Here is a 23,549-nt window from a genome sequence, read left to right on the forward strand (position 1 = left end):
GTCTTCTATAGCCACCCACGTGCGACTCCAATATAGATTCTGATGTAGAATGGAGGTCTACTCTACGTTTATGTTTCCAACACTCTCACTATGTCGCTTTTCCAACACTCTCACTATGTCGCTTTCCTGTTATCAAGAGTGGTCACCTCCAAAGATAAGTCACATGTCAATCCACCCAACCAAGTCAAGATGTAGTATCATAGGTAACTTAATCCTATGAGGGACACCAAAAGATGGAGGGTTGAAGCATATGAAGGACTTTAGATTGGGCGCACACTATTTGAAACAGAAGAGAAAGAAAAGGTTTTTAAAAACTATTTTTTTTTTTTCAAAAAAAGAAGAGAAAATAATAAACTAAAACAATTCAAACTACTTAAAAATCAGATAAATAAAATGGACAATAATCTCCCCGACAACGACGCCAAAAAACTTGTTTGAATTAAAATAAAACCGCAAGCGTACGGATCAATCATAGCTACAGGTCGAACACGAGGAGATATACGTCACTCTATTTAACTAACTTAAAAGTAATGCTAAGTGAACCAAATTAAAGTTTTAAATTAAACTAATTAAACTAACGAAAGTCAATGCATCCTAACTCATAAGCATCTAACAAAATTAAGGGATTAAATCGGCATCCTAACACATGAGCATCTAACCTATCAAACTAAAGCGATTTGAAAGGAATAAAAATGCAGCCACACATACTAACCACATAAAAAGAAATAAGAGAATAAAAATGCATCCATAAACCACAACCATATAAAATTAAAATAAAAGAAATAGAGGGGGAAGAAGAAGAAGACAGAGAGAGATAGAGGAGATGGAGAATGAGATTGAGAGTTTAGATAGTAAAACCTGGATGTGCTTGCATGAATGTAATTGAAAAGCTTGAATACTTGCATAAGCTTACCATAGCCTCTTCTTTTAAATCTTCAAGTCTTATCATCAACTTAAGAACTTAGACTAGAAGGCTTAAAACCTAAACTAGAATTAAGAAATTACAACCCAATTGAAGACTTCAATTGAAATTAAAGCATAAACTAAACCTATTATAACCATTAAATGAAAATCTAAAAAGCAAACTAGAACTTAGAAAAGCCAAAAATCACAAATTAGAAGGAGAAGAAGAGAAGAAATTTCACTAAGTGCATGAGCAATTTTTACAAGAGAGGTAGGAGGTATTTATAGGTGGAAGAGAGGAGAAGAGAGAAGATGAAAGTGTAGGAGAAATATTCCCTAAGAAAAGAAAATATTCTCTTCTCTTTCCTCTTTTACAATGCCTTGAATCCTAAGAAAAAAGAAAAAAAATAGAAAGAAGAAGAAGAGAAGATTGTTTATATAGACCTTCTATTTCTAGAAAAATAAACTTCCAATTCTAACAAGTGCTTCCTTTTCTTTGTAGATATCTTCTTCAAGCAATAAAATCAAAACATCTTTGATTTTTCAACCTTCCATAGATGAGAAAATATAAATCTATCCCAAGTAGAATTCAAGAAGTGCCCTTGAGAAGTTGGAGGAGAGAGAGAGTAAAGGTGATGATTAGGATTCCTTCAAGAATAAATAAAATACCCATTCTGTCCTTCAAAAAACGTGGAGCATGGGATGCTTATATAGGCCTCACCATTGTGTTCCTTGCGAAAAATCACCCAAAATAGACCCAAATTTTGTCCAATTCGGAGTTGGGGAGCCCAAGACATCTCAAGTTGAAGTTGGACTGTCCAGAGCCTACCAAATGGAATCTTTCCGGTACTGTAAAGTAACTTCTGATAATTACCTTAAGGCCCCTAGAATCCAAACTTCTGCTTCACTTTGTCTCCATCCGACTGTCAATAATTATAAATAAACCCCTGTAGACCATTTTCGCGCGTCATTACGAAAACGGCCATAACTTCTTCGTTTCAACTTGGAATCAAGTGCCGTTTGAACCGTTGCAAAGCTGACTCGATGGGCTATGCATCCATACTATTAACACCTCGAAAAATCTTAAAAACATCTCCTTAGCATCATCTCCTTCATTTTCATAATAATTCACCTAAACCCTAAAAAGCACAAGAAAGCACCGAGTAACTTTGTCCAATGTGGTAAAATGTATGCTTTATGCCCTAAGATTTCACACATAAATGTGCTCATCACTCCCCCATAAAGGATGGCATCAGCATGGCTCGCTTCTACCATGAATAGCCTGCTATCTACTGTCACTACCCTAATATCACCTTCATTGTGCCAGAAGATGAGGATCTGGTGTAGGGATGATGGCACGCACGCGTTGGCATGTATCCAGTCTCATCCAAGGAGGGCGTTGTAATGGGCCGATGTATCCATGATGACGTTCTTTGTCATGGAGGTACATTCCCTGACCTTCAATTCTATGGGCCATACGTCCTTTGGCTTTGTAGCGCCCCCCAAGAAATTCATCACGGATACTTCAGCAGGAATAAGGTCCAATTCATCCTTTCCTAAATGCTTCATCATTCGGGCTGGGAGGATGTTCACAGCGGCCCCATTATCAACCAACACCCTAGAATTGGGCTTGCCCTCCATATGTGTGTGAACGTACAAAGGTTTCAAGTGCTGGCACATCTCCTTTGACGGTCTGCCTAGGACGTCTGGCACTCGCCTCCTAGCAATTGGGGTATGAACCATTCATTCAATTTCTCTAGTGATTACCGTCTGAACATTTTTTGGCAGCTGATCTTCTCTGTTTGGGACTATTTCGATGTCCATTACTCCAGATGTTATCTCCTCCAGGACGTCTCCCTCTAGCTGACTTTCCTGTCTAGGTTGATACTCGAATATCCGAGGGAGAATATACACCATAGAGACCTGAACTTGTGTTTCCACCGAGCCAAACATCATACTCACGAACTCAGCAAAGTCCATTTCTTCCTCGGGTGTACTTCCTTGTGTGGCAGAATGCCTGTCCCCCAATTGTTCCACTTGTGCCGCCTCCTCAGCTGGTTGGTCATCATTCTGGTTTGGGGAGTTACTTACCAAGACCTAGAAGTCGCTCTCCTCTGTCTTATAGTCTGACACTTCGGACTCCAGGGCCTGTCCCTTGCCCCTGGGGTCTTGTTCACCATGCCTAAGAATGGTGACCAAAGGCCATTCTACAATTGCCTCCTCGTTTTCTTGTCCTGCCCCTGGTAGAATTCTTCTTAGGGTGGCTTGCTTCCATTGCCACCTCCTTCTTTGGGTCCCTGTCATTTCCATCACCCTTGGTTCAGCTGGGAATTTTGGGTGTCTAGCGACCGTCCAATTGTTCATCCTGATAGGCCTGGGGAGGACAATCCTTTGCCTTCCTCCTGGCCTTGACTGGCTTTCAACGAATCCCAGATCTCCAGAATTGTAAGCCAAGCGGTGCTTCACAGGCGTCCTGCCTAAACGGTCTCTAACCGAAGGTCGTGATGTTGTCTGCGATTCGATAGTCCGTGTTGTGCGAGGCCAACTTTCAGCTGTTTTCCTTGTAATCCTCTGCTGGAGTGGGGTAGTATACAGCACAAGCGCCGGTCTATCCTTCCTGGGACTCTGGTCTTCGATCAATCGCTTGCAGTAGGTCCATACCCCCCATTTGAAACATGTGGGATTCTTTGGGTGATGAGGCCCCAGGGCCGCTGCTATACTCCTTGAACTTGCTGAATGGCTTTGGTCGGGCATTACTCTCTTGATAACCTTCATCCTGGAGTCCCCTTAGTGACCTGTTCTGCCTGGTGCGTTTATGGGTAGCCCGAGACGTACTAGCGGTCAGCCTGTTTCCCTTTGCCATAGTTGTTGTCTTAGCTGGTGAAGCGGGTGTGAAGACGGTCTGGGTTCCAGGGCTGCTCTTCTGAACCCTGCTTCTGGGCTGTCCCGAGTCTATGCCTGTAGGTTTAGTGGGGTTGGCTATGTTTGCTGCTTCCGCCCTGGCCATCTTTGACAAGTCCACACTGATTATGTTGACTGGGAAGGGGTTTTTGTCAATGGTCATCACTCCTTTCTCCCTTTCAGGAAACTTGATTCGTCCTTCAGTAATGGCTTTCTGCAAGGCATTACGCAACACAACACAGTTAATAGTCATGTGAGTCTGAGTATTATGCCACTTGCAATACTTTTGGCCTTTCACATCTGCCTCTGCTGGGATCTGATGCCCTGGCGGCAGTTTGATCTGCTTATCTTTTAATAGTTGGTCGAAGATAAGCTCGGCCTTCGATATATCAAAGGAGTATTTGACTCCAGCATCAAAAGTCCACTAGGGAGTTGGCTTGGGCTGTTCAACCTGTCAGTCGCTCACGGCCTATTTGGCCAAGGCCTTGCAAACGTAAGGCTTTCCCTCGGCTATTTTGGCCGCATCAACCTCACAATCGAGGAAGCTGACCATTTTGGATTCCCTCGCCCCTAAGAGAGGGTAACTGCCTGCTACGGCCTCTTTGTAATAGGTTCCCAGAGAAGATGCCTTCTTTTGGTCTTCTTCTTTTAAGAGGGCCTCATAAGGGGCCGCTTGTACTACCAACTGCCCAAGATCTGCGAAGTTCTGGCCGGCGAAATGTTTTCTCAGTTCTAGGTTTAGTCCACTTAAGGCAATCTTTGTGTACTCACCCTCGTGGAGGAGGGTGGGACACTTGTATTTGGCCAGTTTGAACCGATTAACAAATTTGTCAATGGTTTCTCTTGGCTCCTGGCGCATGCGGGCCAGATCGCCAATAGTGGTCTCAGGCTCAATTCTATAGAACTGGGTGTGGAACAATTCCTCCATCTCCTACCAGTTCTACATCGAATTGGCTAGTAGGTGAAAATACCAAGTAAAGGCGATGCCTGTCAATGAATTAGGGAACAGTTTGAGTTTTATGGCATCATTCGCCCCCAAGTTTCCCCATTGAACAGTAAAGCGGGCGATGTGCTCAGTAGTAGACGTGTTGTCCTCCCCTGAGAACTTTGTAAACTCCGGTATCTTTCCATTTCTTCCCAGATCAATATTGTCCAGATACTCTGGATAAGGTTTTCGGTAGACCGGCCTAGCCACCGATCGGTAGGCTGGGTCGATGCTGCTTTAAATTAGGCGCGTCAATTCCTCGTAGTCGAGTATCGGCCTATTCCCAACGGCCACCTCGGGATTCATGGCCTGGTTAGGGGGTGCCACCACTGCCCATAGGCCTGTGGTAGGCCACGTTGGGGTGCTTCCTGCCCCCACTGTGGTCAAGGGCTCCTGTCGTGGCCTAGTTCCGATATCCTCCTATGGGGATGGCATTCGCCCCTGTGGCCACAGGGGAAGGCAGTGTATTTGCCCCCATCTGACCAGCGTCGGTTTTGAAACCATGTTGCATCATCGTGACCCCAAATGAGGCCTCGATAGGTGCTGGCAGTGGCATGTAGGCCAATCCGGCCTGCGCTCCGTTCGCCCCTATTGCGTTGGTGAACGTAAAAGTGGGACCTTTGCTGGTTCCAGCTTAGATATGGAACAAAGGATTATCGTATGCCATAGGCTGGTCTCCAGGGATGGGAGCCTGGCTGGAACTTCCAATGTAGGCGTACTGCTGCATACGGCTGGTCTGGCCTGTGTCTAGTTCAGGCGCAATGGTTTGAGACACTGCCGCCTCGGGTGGTACAAACCCCAAGGGTTGGACCAATCCTTAAGGAACGGCCTGCCTCTAGGTCGTCAAGACCGTAATGAGCTGGTCTAGATGTGAATCTTGGCCAGTGATGAAGTGGTCAAAGCAGGCCTGCTAGTTTTCAGCGCCCTATTTCTGAGTCTGAATAAGGTTACCGATATCTTCAGCGACCGGCCTAATGGCGGTCACCAGGTGTCTCATATCCGCGATTATGGGCTCCAAGGCATCATGCATAGCGGCAGCGAACTGATGCGACAGTTCACCACTGCTGCCTGTTTCCTGGGAGTCAGAGCCCTCGGTCTCCTGGCCGTCTCGAGCGGCCAAGGGGTTGACCATCTCATTAGTTATCTCTCTTGTAATCTGATTCCTGTTCACTTTCTTCTTCGGTCCCATTGTAAACCTAAGCCTATGAGGGTCCCACCGGGCGTGCCAAAATGTGTTGATGGAAAATCCAATACCTATAGGATGACGTGAACAGTGATAAATGTAGGGCGTGCCAGAACCTTTGACGCAGGTTCAAACGGACTGGGGCTAGCGGCCTATCTGACTACCAACCAGGGACGCTGAATTCCCTCGTGCCTGAGTTATCTCCGAGGACTTTTGGGTTAGACTATATGGCGACAGATCTAAGAAGAATGCTTGTAAAGATCCAATTGAGAAAGATGACTAAATTAGAATAAATTGCTAAATTAAATAATGAGGAATACACTAACCACCTTAAGCCAGATCCAAACTCCACTAAGGCAGAATTTCCCAATGATCGGCTCAGCAAGACAGCAAGTACACTCCTCTAAGGATTGAAAAACTAGACTGAAAGCAAAGTAAAGCGAAAAAAGTAAAGATAAATGCCAAGGGTGTTGAATGTGTGTGTCCTCTCCTTCGTCTGCAACTGCTGCCCTTTATAGTGGCCCCCCTAGCAGGTTCCCTGTTGGACTCTAACTCTTCTCTCCCATCTCCACGTGGGAAAAGACGTTGCCTCTTTCCTGGGCCCCACCATTTTGAAAGAAACGTGGCTCACCCCTCTCTTCCCTAACGTTGAGGACCTCCTCCCTCGTGGGCGAGATTCCCTCCTACGGTTGGATGGGGTCCATCTTCTTCTCCACGCTCTACTGACATGGCTCCTCTCCTAACAGCCCTTGGCCGATGCTACTACTATGGGGCCCAATCCAAAATTACCCATAACAGGTGTATATTTGTTGGATATAATACTAAACGAAAATGGTGGAGGTGTTGTGATCCTATCACAAACAAATGTTATACAGCTCGAAATGTTGTGTTTGACGAAGCATCATCCCGGTGGTCACCACAAGCAGTCGTACTACCAGATTCAAAGGACTTGGAGACCAATCTCCAAGAAATGCTAAAGCAAGATGCCCAAGTGGACGAACATCAGACTCCTCAAGAATTTGTTGAAAATTCACCAGAAGCAAATGATCATGGATCTCAATCCATCTCATCAAGAGCATAGGAGAGATCACCAAACTTATAGCAAACCGGTATCCATCAGCTAAGAACACCATAAAAACTTCGACCAAGTCAGCCTGAGGAAGAAGTTAGCCAAGAACTTCGACGATCTGCTAGATTAAGAAAGCTAAATCCAAAGTATGTTGATGCTGGTTTTGCTGAAGAAGTCAAAATACAGGAACCAACTACATATGAAGAAGCATGCCAAAGTAGGGAGTGGTAAAAGGCAATGGAAGAAGAGATTCTGGCACTAAAGTAGAATCAAACTTGGGACTTGGTTCTAAAGCCCAAGGAAGTTAAGCCCATCTCACGTTGTTGGGTTTACAAAGTAAAGACACGTGCTGATGGATCAGTAGAAAGGTACAAAGCTCAATTGGTTGCTCAAGGTTTCTCACAACAATACGGGCTAGATTGTTATTAGACATTTAGTCTGGTTGCCAAAATTACAACCGTACGAGTGTTATTGGCACTTGCTATAAGCAAGTCATGGATGCTATGATAGATGGATGTAAAGAATGCATTTCTTCATGGGGAGATTGACTGTGAGGTTTACATAGAGCAGCCTCAAGGTTTCGAATGTCAAGACCGACAAAGCTACGTGTGTAAATTATGAAAGGCTTTGTATGGATTGAAGCAGGCACCTCGTGCATGGTACGAAAAGATAGCTGAATTCTTAGTTCAAAGTGGATATTCAGTTACACCTGCAGATTCAAGCTTGTTCATAACAGCTCAAAACAGTAAGATATCAATCATACTCGTTTATGTAGATGACCTGATCATCACAGGAGATGATGAAAGTGAAAACCATCAAATCAGGGAGAATCTATCTGTACGATTTCAGATGAAGGAGCTCGGGGAGCTTGGGCATTTTCTTGGACTTGAGATTGATCGAGTCAAAGAATGATTGTTCTTATGTCAACAAAAATAGACAAGAAATCTCTTACAAAAGTATGGCATGGATAAGCAAGCCCATCTCTACACCAATAGAAATCAACACTAAACTAAGTGTTGAAGGGGAATATGATTTGGAAGATTCGACCATGTACAAGAAACTAGTAGGAAGTCTGATTTACCTAACAATGACTCGACCTGATGTCAGTTATGTAGTTGGCCTGGTAAGTCGTTTCATGCATAAGCCAAAGAAGCCTCATCTGGAAGCCGCTAGTCGTATTTTGCGATATGTGAAGGTAACTGCTGATTTTGGTCTCCTATATAGAAAAGGAGAAGTGTGCGAGCTATTTAGTTATTGTGATGCTGATTATGCAGGTGACTCAAGCATGAGAAGGACAACGACTGCATATACATTTAGTCTTGGATCAGGACCAGTCTCGTAGTGTAGCAAGCGACAACTGACAGTATCTTTACCAACCACAGAGGCAGAGTACAAATCAGCAGCAATGGCGGCACAGGAAAGCACATGGTTGATGCAATTAATGAATGATCTAAATAACCAGTGAATTATTCGGTATCACTATATTGTGATAACTTATCTGCTATATGGTTGGCAGAAAACCCTATTTTTCATGCAAGGACCAAACACACGGAAGTGCACCATCACTTCATTCGAGAAAAAGTCTTGCAGGGAGAAATTATACTTCAGCAAGCCAAAATAGATGAACAAGTTGCTGACATGTTCACAAAAGGACCTAGTTTTACCAAGCTTGTCAAGTACAGAGAAGAACTAGGCATGACAAGCAGGCTTGGAAAAAGAGTCAATGTTGAGGGGGAGAATTGAAAGTAAACATTGATGGCTACCGTCCACCACCGTCCAAGACCACTGAAGAACGGCCACCGTCCAAGACTTTCCCATACCAATGGCAAGATTGTCAAGACTGCCTTAAATTCTTCGTAGAAAAATGAAGGTGAAAATTCCTATAAAAGGGAACCATACTTCTTGTATTTTGCATCCCAGTTGTAGTAGTTACATATCAATAGAAGAGTTTGTATCCTAGCTATTCCTTTTTCAATAAAAATATTTGAAGTTTCTTCTCTGTTACTCTACAGGAGTTGTATTTTAATGAAATGTGGTTTGGTAACTAGATTTGTAATACACTGATTTTGAACTAGGGGTAATTTGGTCTTTTTACCTAAAACAGGATTGACGCAAGTTGAAGTGTAGGATCTTGGACTTACTGGGGTGTACATATGATAGTAAGTAGTGTGCCCTAGTGTAACACCCTTAATTTGAATTATTCCTTGCCTAAATGTAGAATTAGGGTTTTGGTTATAACATATATAATTTGATTTGATAAATAATTTATAGTTAGTAACCTAGCCTAGTGCTTAGACATTTAATTTAATTTGTTAGAGGTCTAAGGTTCTATTCTTTAAAGGTGCAATTAAATATTTTATTTTATTTATAATTTTATAGGGCTTAGAAGGGGCTTCCACGATTCTAACTTGGGAGGTCTTAGATTTTAGCTAGGGAAGTATTATGGATTGATAAGGAAAGGTGAGGTGGTAATCTCCAATTGGCTGGAAACTCAAACTTGGAGAAAAAAAGTCTTCATAAAGTAAAATCCCAACAAAAAAGGAATTTAGCTAAACTTGAATTAACTAATCTAAAATTTAATTTAAAAATCTAAAGTCAAGATTCCTTTTAAAATATTTTCATTGGAGGAAAAATAAAGAGATCTAGTTAGAGACTAAATAGAATTCTTCTCATCTCTTTTTTTGTTAGTCTCTTTTTTTTTAGTTAGAGACTAAATTCGATTCCAGATGCGGTCTGGAAGAGAATTTGGGCGATGGATTCCCTTCCAAAGATCAGGTCCTTTTTTTTGGAGAGTGTATGCTGAGGGTGTGGCATCGGGAGCAGGGCTCCATCGAAGGAAGATTGACGTTGATCTAGCATGCCGCAGGTGTGGTTTCCCCTCTGAAACTGTAGACCACATTCTTCTGGAGTTGTTTGGTTTGGCAGTACTCTTTCATATTCACCCCCAACGGATCAAGGTCCTATCTTCTCAAGGTGGTTTAGTAACTGGGACTGTTTATTTCAGCAGGATAAGAAGTTAGCTAAAGAGTCACTGGCTCGGGCCTCTTTCATCTATTGGTACTTGTGGAGAGCACGCAATGATCTGGTTTTCAACACAAAAGTCTGGACTCCTCATGAGGTTATTTGTGTCGCGGAGGTAGCTTTCCATGAGTTTTGGGGTGCCAACATGAGATCTACTGCGGCCAAGTGTTCACAGCCATTGACGCCTACTTTGGTGGGTGCCTGGCGTCCCCCTCCCGGCGAGGATTTGAAGGTCAACTGTGATGCTGCTTTTCAGTAAGGGAAATCAGTGGGCGGCTTGGGTTTCTTCTTCCATAATCATCTTGGGACTCAGGTTTCAGCCCTCTCGGTGCCCTGTCGCTTTTCCTCTGTGGTTCATGGTGAAGCACTTGCGGTTCGTACTGCTTTGTCCAAGGCCATCTCCATGGGTGTGTCTCATCTTCTGGTGGAGTCGGATAACAGTGAGGTTGTTAATTATCTGCAGGGCGCTGTTTGCTTACCCCCTCTTGAAGCGGCAATGGCCCTGGCTGATTGTAGATCTTTATGTTCCTCTTTTGTTTCGGTTTCTTTTCACTTTTTTCCAAGGGATCTGAATTCTGTTGCAGATACCCTGGCTAGGAAGGCCCTGTCCATCATGTGTACGACAGACTGGCCGAGTTCCACTCCTTGGCTTCATCAACTCTGTATGCTTGAAACCCAGTGCGGGCCACATGATTAGTAAAATTTCTCTTTACCAAAAAAAAATCTCATAACCAAATCCCAAACCCCTTCCTTTTTATCATAAATTTGAGAGGGAGAGAGAAAGGAAGAGAGGAAAATTCGTGGACTATAGAGAGGAAGAGTAGAAGAATGAGGAGAAGGAGATTCGGACTGTGCAGAACTAGCCACTTAACGTTCAATTTTGACCCTTTTTGGAGTCAAATTAGGAAAATCTTATTTCATAATAAAACATAGCCTCATCTCTTATCTTTGCAACCCAACTTGAATCAATCCAAAAGGATATCTAAGCAGAGAAATATTGCTGAGTTACTGAAGGTAGGTCATCCATTAAAGTGGTTCTGAATTAGGAAGAGATATATCAACATCATTGAAGTATTGATTTGCAGTCACTTATAGAAATCCTAATCACTTCACACAAGGCGAGTAGATCTTCAACCATTATACTTGATATTTTCCTTACATATAAAATTTGTTTTAAATCAGGAATTTTGTTTTACATTGAGATTTATCATGCCAAAAACATATTTCATTCATGCTTTTACTCAAATAAATTGAACACACATGATTGCTTGCAATAAATGGTGATTTCATTATGATTTAATTCACATATGTGTGTGCAGAATTTTTAATAATGTCATGTTTATAGACTAATGAATCAAATGCTTATTTGTTGATAGTATGATGAAGGTCTATGAATGATTCTTCATGATTATAACCTAATGCATGATGTTTTTGGATAATGCATAAAAATTTGACTTTATTTAGTGTTTACTTTTAATTTTCAATGATGTTATTGTTGGATAAGTGATTACGAAGATTTTGCCCAACCTTCCCTATTATTGTTTTTCACTTTATGTATTGATATGTTGATGAAAGTTACTGTTTTTACACTTTATTTTTATTCTTTTCAAATAGCATGTGTTAGGGTGGAATTGGGGAGTTGCTAACCCTAAGTTCTGAACTTGGATGTATAGCTTTACATTATAAGCAAACCTTTGATTATTATTTTTGTCATTTACCTTACCAGCATTAGTGAATATGTTGGGGTAAGGATACGTTGGCGAGTTTTTGAGCTACAAGCTTACCCTTATTGGAGCTATATGGCTACTAGAAAGAGGGGTGATGATCAAAAAACTCTCCAGGAGGACATTGCTGGTAAAACCTTCAGGGGCTTTGATTCGGTCTGGGGAAGTTTGATTACTAGTTTCTCCATTAGTTTCTTGATGTTGAGAAGGGATAGTGGTGTTGTAGTTGATCATAGCTGGAGTTCATACGCCGCTATCATGAAAGCCTTAACCAGTGTATGGTAACTAGTTCACACTAGTCCATTAGGGAGTGATGTGTTTGTTATTTTACGTTCTTTCGATATATCTTTTATTGATTGTTGTCATATATACTTTTCATTACGGTAATGGTCATAAGCAAATCTGGTTATGATCATTTTGTTTTGTTTTTTTTTTTCAGATCTATATATACATATTACTGTATGTCTTTACATTTTGTATTACTTGTGCATGCTTTCACACCTGTATAGTTGTTGTGGATTTACTTGCTCAGCTTTTCCTGAAGCTTACCCTCACCACTTTTCAGATGAACAACTTTATGAATGCAAACCTGGATGTGAGGATGTACTAGAGGAGGAGGTCCAAGAGGACGAAGCGTTTGGATTAGAAGAAGACAACTACTATTATAAACTTTAAACTTTTTTTAAATTTTAGAAGAACTCATAGTTTGTTTGAGTTTAATTTAAGTTTTGGAGATTGTAACCTTTATTTAAGAATTTTAAGTTTAATTTGGAAGTTGTAATAGCTTAGTTTGACTACCCTATTTTAATTGAAATCTTTAATCTATATATTTTAGACTCATGTTTGTGTTTTGGTTCTACTCTGGTTCATATCTCCTTGACATAAACAATCTTGTAGACCGTCAATGTCCCTAAACCGCTAGGGTGGCTTTGGAGGCATTACAAGATTGCACCAATGCTTGCATACGCACCTGAAGCGCATCAGGGATTTCACAGGTAGCCTTGACAGGATATTTTCTTCAACTTCGTTTGGGAGAATAGTCCACGTTATCTTCCTACTTGGCTGATTCGCTCTCCTTTTCTTCAATTTTCTTCTATTATTCATTTTTCTCAAACGTTTGCTTTCTTGGACGCAGTTGCAGAAGCAGGAGAAAGACAATAAGAGGAAGGCGGGGGGGGGGGGTTTGGGGGAAGAAAAGGAAGAAGCAAAAGGGTGTTGGCCAGCACGGGGCAGAAATGACTACTCAAATGAGAGGGGAACGATATCAAAACCCAAAACCCTCCTTTATGTTTGAATCAGAGGTGAGGTGCGCATTGGACTGTGTAACCATCATGTAACCGTCACCTCACTGCTAGAGCTACTGTGGGAGGTGATGGGAAAGACCCTTGTGATAATTTTATGTGCCAGAATTTGTAACCGGATCTACATGCCCGCCTGTGGTAGGCGATACGCCAATCCAATTTTAGACAACTAAAGTTGTTAACACTTGAATCGTGATGGTAGTTTTGGGTTACTTATTAAATTTAGTAGCTGACTTTACCATTCTGCCTCTCACGCTTCTCTATCTTTCTTGTTCATGTATCTAGGACTATTCCCTTTAACTAATTAAGTTTGTTTCCTTATCCCTCCAAAAACAAAATCTGTCTTTCGTTTCTCTTGATTCTCTTCAAATTTACTATAAGAAGATCCCAAGTTCTCTTCTCACTCACAGCTTCTGTAACTCTTTTCCTTCTGTTCCAATATTAACTGAGAAACAATGGCAGGCCTTGTCTACAACTTCTTCCCAACTGATAAACTTCCTCCTTTGAAGTTACCCATGAACGTAGACAGGACTAGTCTTCAACAAGAAGTTGTTATTCCTCAGAGAGTCATCAACTACAACTTCCCCACTGACTTGGTTTCTTCCTCTCACTTGGGCCTTACTGTAGATATGAAAATGAGATATCAACCTGCCCTTCATCAATCAGACATTGCACCTGCAAAGGAAGGAACCATCAAATTCAAAGCCGCTTCCCTTCGAATTCAGCAAGTTTACTGAAAAGCTCATCCCCTTGTGGCTGTTAGCCTTAAAGCCAAATCAAAGTAGAGATGGGTTACCAACAACTGTTTAGCTCAGTTGGTGAGCCGTGGTGCGCTTCATGCCCATGCCCACCAAGAGGTCTCAAGTTCGAGTCTCTTGGCTGGTATCTTAACCTCTCCCCGGTTCGATCCCCCCCCCCCCCCCTTCTATCAACTATATATGTAAAGCTCCCAATTAACCAAAAAATAGAGATGGGTTGGTCCTTACAAGTGGAATAACAGCTTCTTGACCAAAATTTTTCTCTATTTCAGGATAATTTCCAATTTCCAGCAACTGTTTGAATTGAATCTTTCCTCTTGAATGGGCTTTTTTTTTTTTTTCTCTCTTGCTATAATTAATCATGAAACAGCATACCCAAGGTTAGTATAAGTTTATATCATTAGATTGGTGATATAATGACTCATTACGTAAATTCAGGTTTAATGGATCTTGGCAGCTCCCAAATATCATGCTTATTATTAATCCGATCAGTGATACAATAATACAGAGATGGTGTTTGCTTGGTACTTTATAAGCCAAAGGTCCCCTAAAATGAATCTTTGGAGCACTGAAGAATCATCAGGTCAATTCATAATTTATAAGAAATTTGGAGTTTTATCAACCTATCACACCAAAAAAGATAACACAATTAACCGACCTTTTGTTCTAGTAGCTCGGAAAACTACTTGGGTTTACTGATAAGCACGGGAAAATAATTGTGAGAAGACTTGATCAATACCATGAGAAAATTAAACCATATCAAAAGTCATATTGTGTGGGATATCATTAAGAAGTCAAACCACTGTAAATATTGTTGTGTAATCATTGTCTCTTTACTTTCCCCCCCCCCCCCCTCAATATTAGGATTTATCTTTTGATTTGCATAGTAAATTTTAATTTAGGCCTATCATACGGTATCAACTAATTCACCCCTTCTTGGGTAGGCACCGATTCAACAAAATGGAAGCCCCAACCCGAAGCCCAGCAAGGACACTCTTGTGTTGGGTTCTAGGCCTAAGCTCAGGTCATGGGCCAAAAATTCCATCCCAAGCCCATAAACTTTTGAGTGGCTTCAAGTTTTTTTGGCCCAAATTTAATCTCTACTTGTAATGAAATCTGGTTTACCCTAGGGGTGGGGGTGGGGGTGGGGGTGGGGGAAGAAATCTTTCTCCTTCAATAGGAATCTTACTCCAATTCTATTATCTTTTCTCAGCATTATTCATCACTTTTCTTTTCTGTTTCATTTATATTTCTTTATTCCTTAAAATAAATGAAAATAATCCCCCAGTGCAATAGAAAATATATCTTAAATTTAGCTTAGATAGAGTTCCCTTCTCATTCTATGCTTGGAAGTAACAAATCAATATTTATTTTGAATGATTTTTTTTCACTAGAAATTAAATTTTCTTTTATTATTGCCCTATATTTGGAACAATATCCATATAGCCGACAAACAAATCATTGCCCTATATTTGGAACAATATCCATATAGCCGACACTATTTACTTGGGATAAAGCTCAATGGTAGTAATAGTTGTAGCTTCGTAGCAAAAGAAACTTTTTTTATATGTAGCGTTTGAGATATTTGTCCACCCTTGTGTAGTTGACGGACCCTGATTCTCTATTGCCAAGCCCGGTAGGACCCTACTGCTAAGACACAGCAAGGTGGTAAATTATCGCCTTACCCCTATCCGGGTGCCTTACCCAAGTGGGGGTAAGGCGATCATTTACCGCCTTATTGTGTGTTGGCAGTAGGGTCCTGCAGGGCCCTGTTGGGCAGCTCGATAGTGTAGAGGATCCAACTTGGTAGTTGAATTGAATACAGATCCTCTACGCTCTACGGCCTTGGCTATAACAGCCATCTTCTGGCCCTTGCAACCTGCAAGTGACACGTCAACGCATAAAGAAGAGTTAAAATCCAACAGCTTCTTTTGTAAGAGTTTGAAAAAAAGAGTTAAAAGCGGTAAAGTATATGGCAACTCAATCCGGATCGGTCGGGCTTACCAAACCCAGCTCGGTTTACATCATTAAAACAAAAGAAACTGGATTTAGATCTTCCACGACCTAGCAGATAGCCGCCATCATCCTGCCCAGCCCTCTGAGAGAGCCACGTGGATTTAGGGGGGCATCTAACGGTTAAGTTCAAACTGGTTTACTTTAACGAGTAGATGCCACTAAACCGGTGACCAACCCAAATATCCAGGCAACCCGTTTTGGTTCGATAACATGAACCAACCCATAGTGTAGGTAAATCCCCAAATCACATCGAATTCATCACTCTGCAATCACCAACTTCTTCTTCTCCGTCAAACTCGTCACCCACGAGCCAAATCATGGCCGACTTCTTCTTCTCCGTCAAGATCTGCAATACAAAGGCGAAAGGCGTCTTCTTCCTCCGTCGCTCTGCAACTCTGTGTGTACTACTGTGTGTCCGTTTCTCCTTGTGAAGAATCCTTCAGGTTGAAATCTTCTGTGATGCATCAAATAAAGCCCAAGTGAGAGTCTGATTCTCTCTCTCTCAGTCTGGCAATTCTGTTTAAACTCAAAGTGCTACACAGGTGAAGAAGCAGAATCAAATAGTGAAAGTATTAATTAGATTATTTATTTAATCATTAATGGATAATTACAATTAGCACCAAATCCATTAATTAAATAAAGAGCCAATTAAATTAATAAATTTCAAATAATTCCCTATATGATAATAATTTATTATATACAACCCCCCCCACTAATCAACACCATCATTATGGAATCTAGGGCATGTACACATGTACTGTCAAACCCCAATCCATAGTACATGTCCATATAAGAGCGTCTGTGCATCTGATCGGGTCTCGCAAAACTCGATAAAATACTTTGTTCAAATAATTATAAATAATGTATCATTTTATGTAAAATAGATTTTTGTAAAATCATTTTCAAAACGGCACTGGATCCAAATTCTGATCCGACCATGCACAGACAGTCTCTATCTTGGTGTTCCCCAATAGGGCAGTGGTAACCGTGTTGGATAACTACTTCACTCACAAAGTGTTCACACATTCCTAGAACACCGGCTTTGACTCGCTTGAGTCTCAATCATTAATGAACCAAAGAATGCGATCACACTTTGTAGTGACAGGGTTCCCTCAGGTATAGGGTGTCGGTGACACATGTCTATCCCTTCCTACATCTGGTAGTAATACATGAGGGAATCGACAAAGTAGATTCTTCGCCAATGCACACATCAAACATGTGAGCACTCGCATTCGTACCCTGACATCACATGTCTAAGCATACCCAATGCGACGACCATATGATAAGGGTGCCCAGCCCAAACCTTAGTCATGACTACCATTTTAAGTATAACTTACGGACACATAATGCTCAAAAAGTTTATATCGCATGTGACAATATTAAACTAAAATATATAAATGTTCAATACAAAGGTGAACCGGGTTGAACCGGATTGAACCGGGTTTGATGGACACACACTTGTCCAACAATCTCCCACTTGTACATCAAAGCCAATTCCCCATACATTTTAAACCCATGCCCTCCATGTGTTTCTCAAACACACTTGGTGACAAACCCTTTGTCATGGCATCAGTCAGTTGGTCTCACTTCTGGAAGTGACGTTTCTGAGCTATCTGATAGCTCTTTAATGACTACTGGTTCGGACCTCTGCGTCATCATTTCTTCCTCCAGAAATGTGACATGTTTACTTACAATGACCCTTTGGTCAATCGGGTCATAGAAATAATAGCCTATCATGCCTTTAGGGTAGCCTAAGAAATAGCATCTCGAAGTCCTGGATTCTAACTTGTCTGTCTATTGCTTTCGCACATGTGCTATGCAACCCGATACCCTAAGGTGTTGAATACTGGGCTTTCGCCCTTTCCACAACTCAAAGGGTGTCTTGGCTACAGACTTAGATGGAACCCTATTCAAGATATATATCGTTGTCTCTAAAGCGTACCCCCAGAAAGAGAGAGGCAGCTCACTATAAGTGAGCATCGTTCGGACCATATCCAATAGGGTTCGATTGCGTTGTTCGGATACACCATTTTGTTGTGGTGTGTCTGGATTAGTTAGCTGACTAACTATCCCTTGGGATATGAGATGATCTTTAAACTCATCTGATAGATACTTTCCTCCATGATCTGATCGTAAGGACTTGACGCATTTATCGAGTTGTCTTTCGACCTCGGCTTGAAATTCTTTGAATTTATCAAAGGCTTCCGATTTCCTACGCATCAAGTATATGTAACCATATCTAGACTAATCATCGATGAATGTGATAAAGTACTCATACCCATATCTTGCTTGTATGTTTATGGGTCCACACACGTCAGTATGTATCAACTCCAACAGATCTGTGGCTCTAGCACCTTTATTGCTAAAGGGTTTCTTAGTCATTTTGCCCTGAAGGCATGACTCACAGGTGGGGAATGGTTCCACCCTCAGACTCTCTAAGGGCCCATCCCTCACCAATCTACTGATTCGATCAAAATTAATGTGACCTAATATTAGATGCCACAGGTATGTTGAGTTCACTGGAGCTGCTTTCCGTTTCAAATCAACATTTGAAACTGCATTCGTTCTAACAGGGCAATCTAGGAAATACAAACCACTTTGCATATATCCGGATGCCACAAAGGAATTATTAAAATTAATAATTAACTTAGAATTAAAGGAAAAACTATATCCGTCCAAAACAAGTTTTGAAACTAAAATTATCTTTCTCTTGAAAGAGGGTACATAATAGTAATCCTTTAAAACTAAACTAGCAAAACTAAATTTCAAAATAAAAGTTCCCACAGCCATCGCCATGGTCTCAGCTCCAGTGCCCATCCGAAGACGCACCTCATTTCTTTCTAGGTTCCTTGTCTCCTTGAACCCCTACAAATCATTGCAAATGTGAACAGTGGATCCACTATCCACCAACCAAGAATTGGTCGGTTCAAAAGATAAATTAGGCTCATAAAGAACGTGAACATCACATATACCTTCTTTAGCAGCCTCTGTTTCATCCGGCTTCTTGTCTTTCAAAGTTGCTAGGTAAGCACGACAGTTTCTTTTCCAGTAACCCTCCTTCTTGCAATAGAAGCACTTGCCTTTGCCTTTATTGCCAGACTTCCCACCCTTGGCTTTTAGGGTCTTACCCTTACTTCCCTTTTTCTTCTTCTTCCCGTTTGAAGAAGGCTTTGCCTTAGTTGCATTGACCTCAGCCTTGTCTTTTTTCAAGGACGCTTTAGCCTCTACCAGTGCATTAGCAAGCTTGGTGAGCTCCATCTCCTTCTCGGACATCTTGTAGGACATCCTAAAAGGTGCGTAAGCAGAAGTGAGTGACGCTAAGATCACATCAGTCCTATATCGTAGGCTGAAATCAGTCCTCATGGATTCCAGTTTTTCAAACAGATTGATCATTTTCATTACATGATCCATCACTAGAGTCCCTTGGGACATCTTGGAGTTATGGATTTGACTCACCGCATCAGAATGTGCGTGTGTCAACTGTCTGTTGAACAATTCAGCAAGCTTATCCATTTTATCCCCGGCAGTGCGTATATCCTTGACTGAGTCTACAACTGACTTTTCCAACGATCCTAGGATATAGAGTGATGCCTTGGAATCCCTCATGAGGAACTCCGACATCTCTTTATTTGTCTCAAAATCGTTCGAGTCGGGTTAAGGAGGAACTTGTTCATCTAGAACTGTGTATAGTCCTTCAGCAGTCAAGGGCAACTTAATGCTCCGGTACCAATCGACATAGTTTGTACCATTAAGTTTGTATTCGCTAATGAGTGTTAACAGGTTGGAATTAACGGTAGCCATCGTATATTAATCTACACATGCACAAGTAAATAACCACATGCTAATAAATAACCATTGAAAATAATAAATTGAGCACACACATCAATGGTCTTTCATGATTTGGGTTTCTCTCATAACCTAAAAGATGAATTGGATACCTACAACCCTTGCATGCATAACTTACCCTGTCGGGAGTCATTATACACACCATGGTAGTGTGGACTAAGCTGTCCGCCTCATGGACTTCCAATATTTTTTACCACCTGGGTGTCGTATCCCGATCCTGTCGGTTGACATACACCCAAGTCATGTACTTACTTATTGCATTAGTTAGAATCATGGAATCATGAAAAATGGCCCACTGTCGCAGTGCCCTCTCACTATCCATACCCTAACGTATCTTGATAGAAGTAAATATAGATAAATGTGTGACAGAGGTCCTGACAATGTCCTGTCGGCTTATGCTGGGTCATGTCACACACTTTTTACATTTATCTTCAATAGGAGGCCATGGACATGTCTACCGATTAAGACTAGTCCATATCATACATGTATTATTAATTAAGAGGGATTAATCAACTCTCACACATCATGGACTTAAACATTCATAATTAATCAATATTAATTAAAAGTGATTATGGGATGACGGCATTTTTTATCAGAAGCAATTAAAGAACCCTCCCAATAAAAATAAAACTAATAACTTTGGGTGCATTTATCATGCCATGGATGCCATGCCTCGATCATCTCCTCCGCCCGATCACGTCTTCAAAGTAGGTGACTTGCATCTCCATAAGCTTTGAGCGCCTCATGTGGATCACCATCTACATGCCCTGGGAGTCCTAACTCCTCTAAAATTACAATGAAAACTTAGAAAAAATTCTATACACTTTCCTTTCCATAATAATAAAGAAACCCCGCATGGAGAAACCAACCCACCATTTGGGCTGCCCATGGGGTGGAGTACATTTGTTTATAAAAAAGATAGGGGGAGAGAGAGAAAGAGAGAGAAGCATCACATCCACCTATAACCCCATGTATCACATACATAAACAATCCATCCATTTATTAGAATGTCATTCCCATAATCACATCATAATATAATTTCATGCATGGGCATTAAGGCAAGTAAACAAAAATTATAACATGAAATCCTTCAATTATTGAGCCATCACATCACATGTGATAACATGTATCCAAGCCCATAAATTAAAATCACAATTTTAATTATAAGTGGGTGGAGGGAAGAATCCCTTCACCCATCTTCTTCCTCCAAAAACAAAACATGTACAAAATTCTATTTTGAAAAAATCTTTTTTTTTTTAATGTGAAACTAGAGGGAAAACAAGGGGGGTGCATGCAGCCCACATGCGCAGGTTGCAGACACTCCCTGCGCAGCCTTTAGGCCTAAGGCCCACGGGCAGCAACCCATGGCTGTAGGCCGTAGGCTTGCTGCCTGCAGGCTAAAGCAGCCTACAGGCCTGCAACCCGCAACCTTGCTGCCCGCAGGCAGCAGCCCATTAAGGCATGCGCACAAGGGCAAGGAACAAGGGGAGGGCGTGCGCAATGGCTTGGCAGCGTGTGCTCCCCCCCCCCCACATATAAAACATGATTAAAAAATTTAAATTAATAAAATTAATAATCACTCCTTAATTGGATACATGCTTCAATAATTGAAATAAATAAAACAAACCAAATCCATCATCACATGGGTAGGTTGTTACACTAACAACCTTGTAACTACCCATATGCACATGGGAAGGTTGTTACAACAACCATATTCTAACCACCCATGTGCCAACTTGTATCCCACTCATGATAATCATATTAACCATTAATTATTCAATATTCATGGGTGGGAAAGGCGGCTCTGATACCACATTGTTGGTCAAACAACGGTCCAGGGATCAAGCCATGGTTCCCTAGGAAAACCAATATACTATAAAATTAGGGTTTTGCACGCCCTGGGTTATCCCATGGTGTCCCATGGGTGCCCCATTAAATTATAGGGTTTCCCATGGTCGCCCATGGGAACCCTGGTGCATCCCTATTAGGGTTTCTCCTTCCCTATTGCGTCCCATAAAATTAATTATTACAATAGGGACGGAGAAATTCATCTCTAGTCCATCACATGGCAAGAGGGATCCATCCCATACTCGAATGCGCAGCGGAATTAAATCGATTCGAGTTTCTTTCGCATCCCATAAATATTAATAATCAATAAACTAAAGAAATTAATAAAGAACTGCTAACCTGGTGAGCCTTAAGTGTTGCTCCTCCAATAGACAGTGGTTCTTCCTCCAGTGAGCGCTCCAAGCAAACAGATCTGAACCTCCAATGGTGCTACCAAGGTTCTACACGTCAATCCTAGATGCCCTCAAACTCCTCAGCACAGATCTAGGGTTTCACAAACCCTAGCTCTTAAACACAGGTGAGAGAAGCAAGAATAAGAAGAGAGATCACAAGAGCGAAAGAGAGAAACCAAAAATGTAGGAGAGAGAATGTCTGCTAAAAAATGTGGAGAGCTTCTCCTCCCTCCTGCATGTTGGTCCCCTATTTATAATAATAGGGTTTAATTAAATCCTAGATAGGTTTAATAGAGCCCTAATGAGAGTCTGACTCTCTCTCTCTCAGTCTGGCAGTTCTATTTAAACTTATCTAGGATTTAATTAAACCCTAGTGAGAGTCTGACTCTCTCTCTCTCAGTCTGGCAGTTCTATTTAAACTCAAAGTGTTACACAGGTGAAGAAGCAGAATCTAATAGGGAAAGTATTAATTAGATTCTTTATTTAATTATTAATGGATAATTACAATTAGCACCAAATCCATTAATTAAATAAAGAGCCAATTAAATTAGCAAATTTTAAATAACTCCCTATATGATAATAATTTATCATATACAACCCCCCACTAATCAATACCATCATTATGGAATCTAGGGCATGTACACATGTACTGCCAAAACCCAATCCATAGTACATGTCCATATAAGAGCGTCTGTGCATCTGATCGGGTCCCACAAAACTCGATAAAATATTTTGTTCAAATAATTATAAATAATGTATCATTTTACGTAAAATAGATTTTTGCAAAACCATTTCCAAAACGGCACTGGATCCAGATTCTGATCCGACCATGCACAGAGAGTCTCTATCTTGGTGTTCCCCAATCGGGCAGTGGTGACTATGTTGGATAACTCCTTCACTCACAAAGTGTTCACGCATTCCCAGAACACCGGCTTTGACTCGCTTGAGTCTCAGTCATTGATGAACCAAAGAATGCGATCACACTTTGCAGTGACAGGGTTCCCTTAGGTACAGGGTATCGGTGACATATGTCTATCCCTTCCTACATCTGACAGTAATTCATGCGGGAATCGACAAAGTAGATTCTTTGCCAATGCACACATCAAACATGTGAGCACTCGCATTCGTACCCTGACATCACATGTTTAGGCATACCCAATGTGACGACCATATGATAAGGGTGCCCAGCCCAAACCCTAGTCGTGACTACCATTTTAAGTATAACTTATGGACACATAATGCTCAAAATATTTATATCGCATGTGACAATATTAAACTAAAATGTATAAATGTTCAATACAAAGGTGAACCGGGTTGAACCGGACCAAACCGGGTTTGATGGACACACACCTGTCCAACAATCTCCTACTTATACATCAAAGCCAATTCCCCATACATTTTAAACCCATTCCCTCCATGTGTTTCTCAAACACACCTGGTGACAAACCCTTTGTCATGGCATCAGACACATTTTCAGTTGTGTCCACTTTAGAGATACTCATGTCACCCTGTTGGATAATCTCTTTGATGAGGTGATACTTCCGTTGCACGTGCTTGTTCCTCTGATGAGCCCTAGGCTCCTTAGCTTGTGTAATAGCCCCT

The sequence above is a fragment of the Telopea speciosissima genome, chromosome 10, assembly GCF_018873765.1.
Source record: "Telopea speciosissima isolate NSW1024214 ecotype Mountain lineage chromosome 10, Tspe_v1, whole genome shotgun sequence".
NCBI classification, from domain to species: Eukaryota; Viridiplantae; Streptophyta; class Magnoliopsida; order Proteales; family Proteaceae; genus Telopea; species Telopea speciosissima.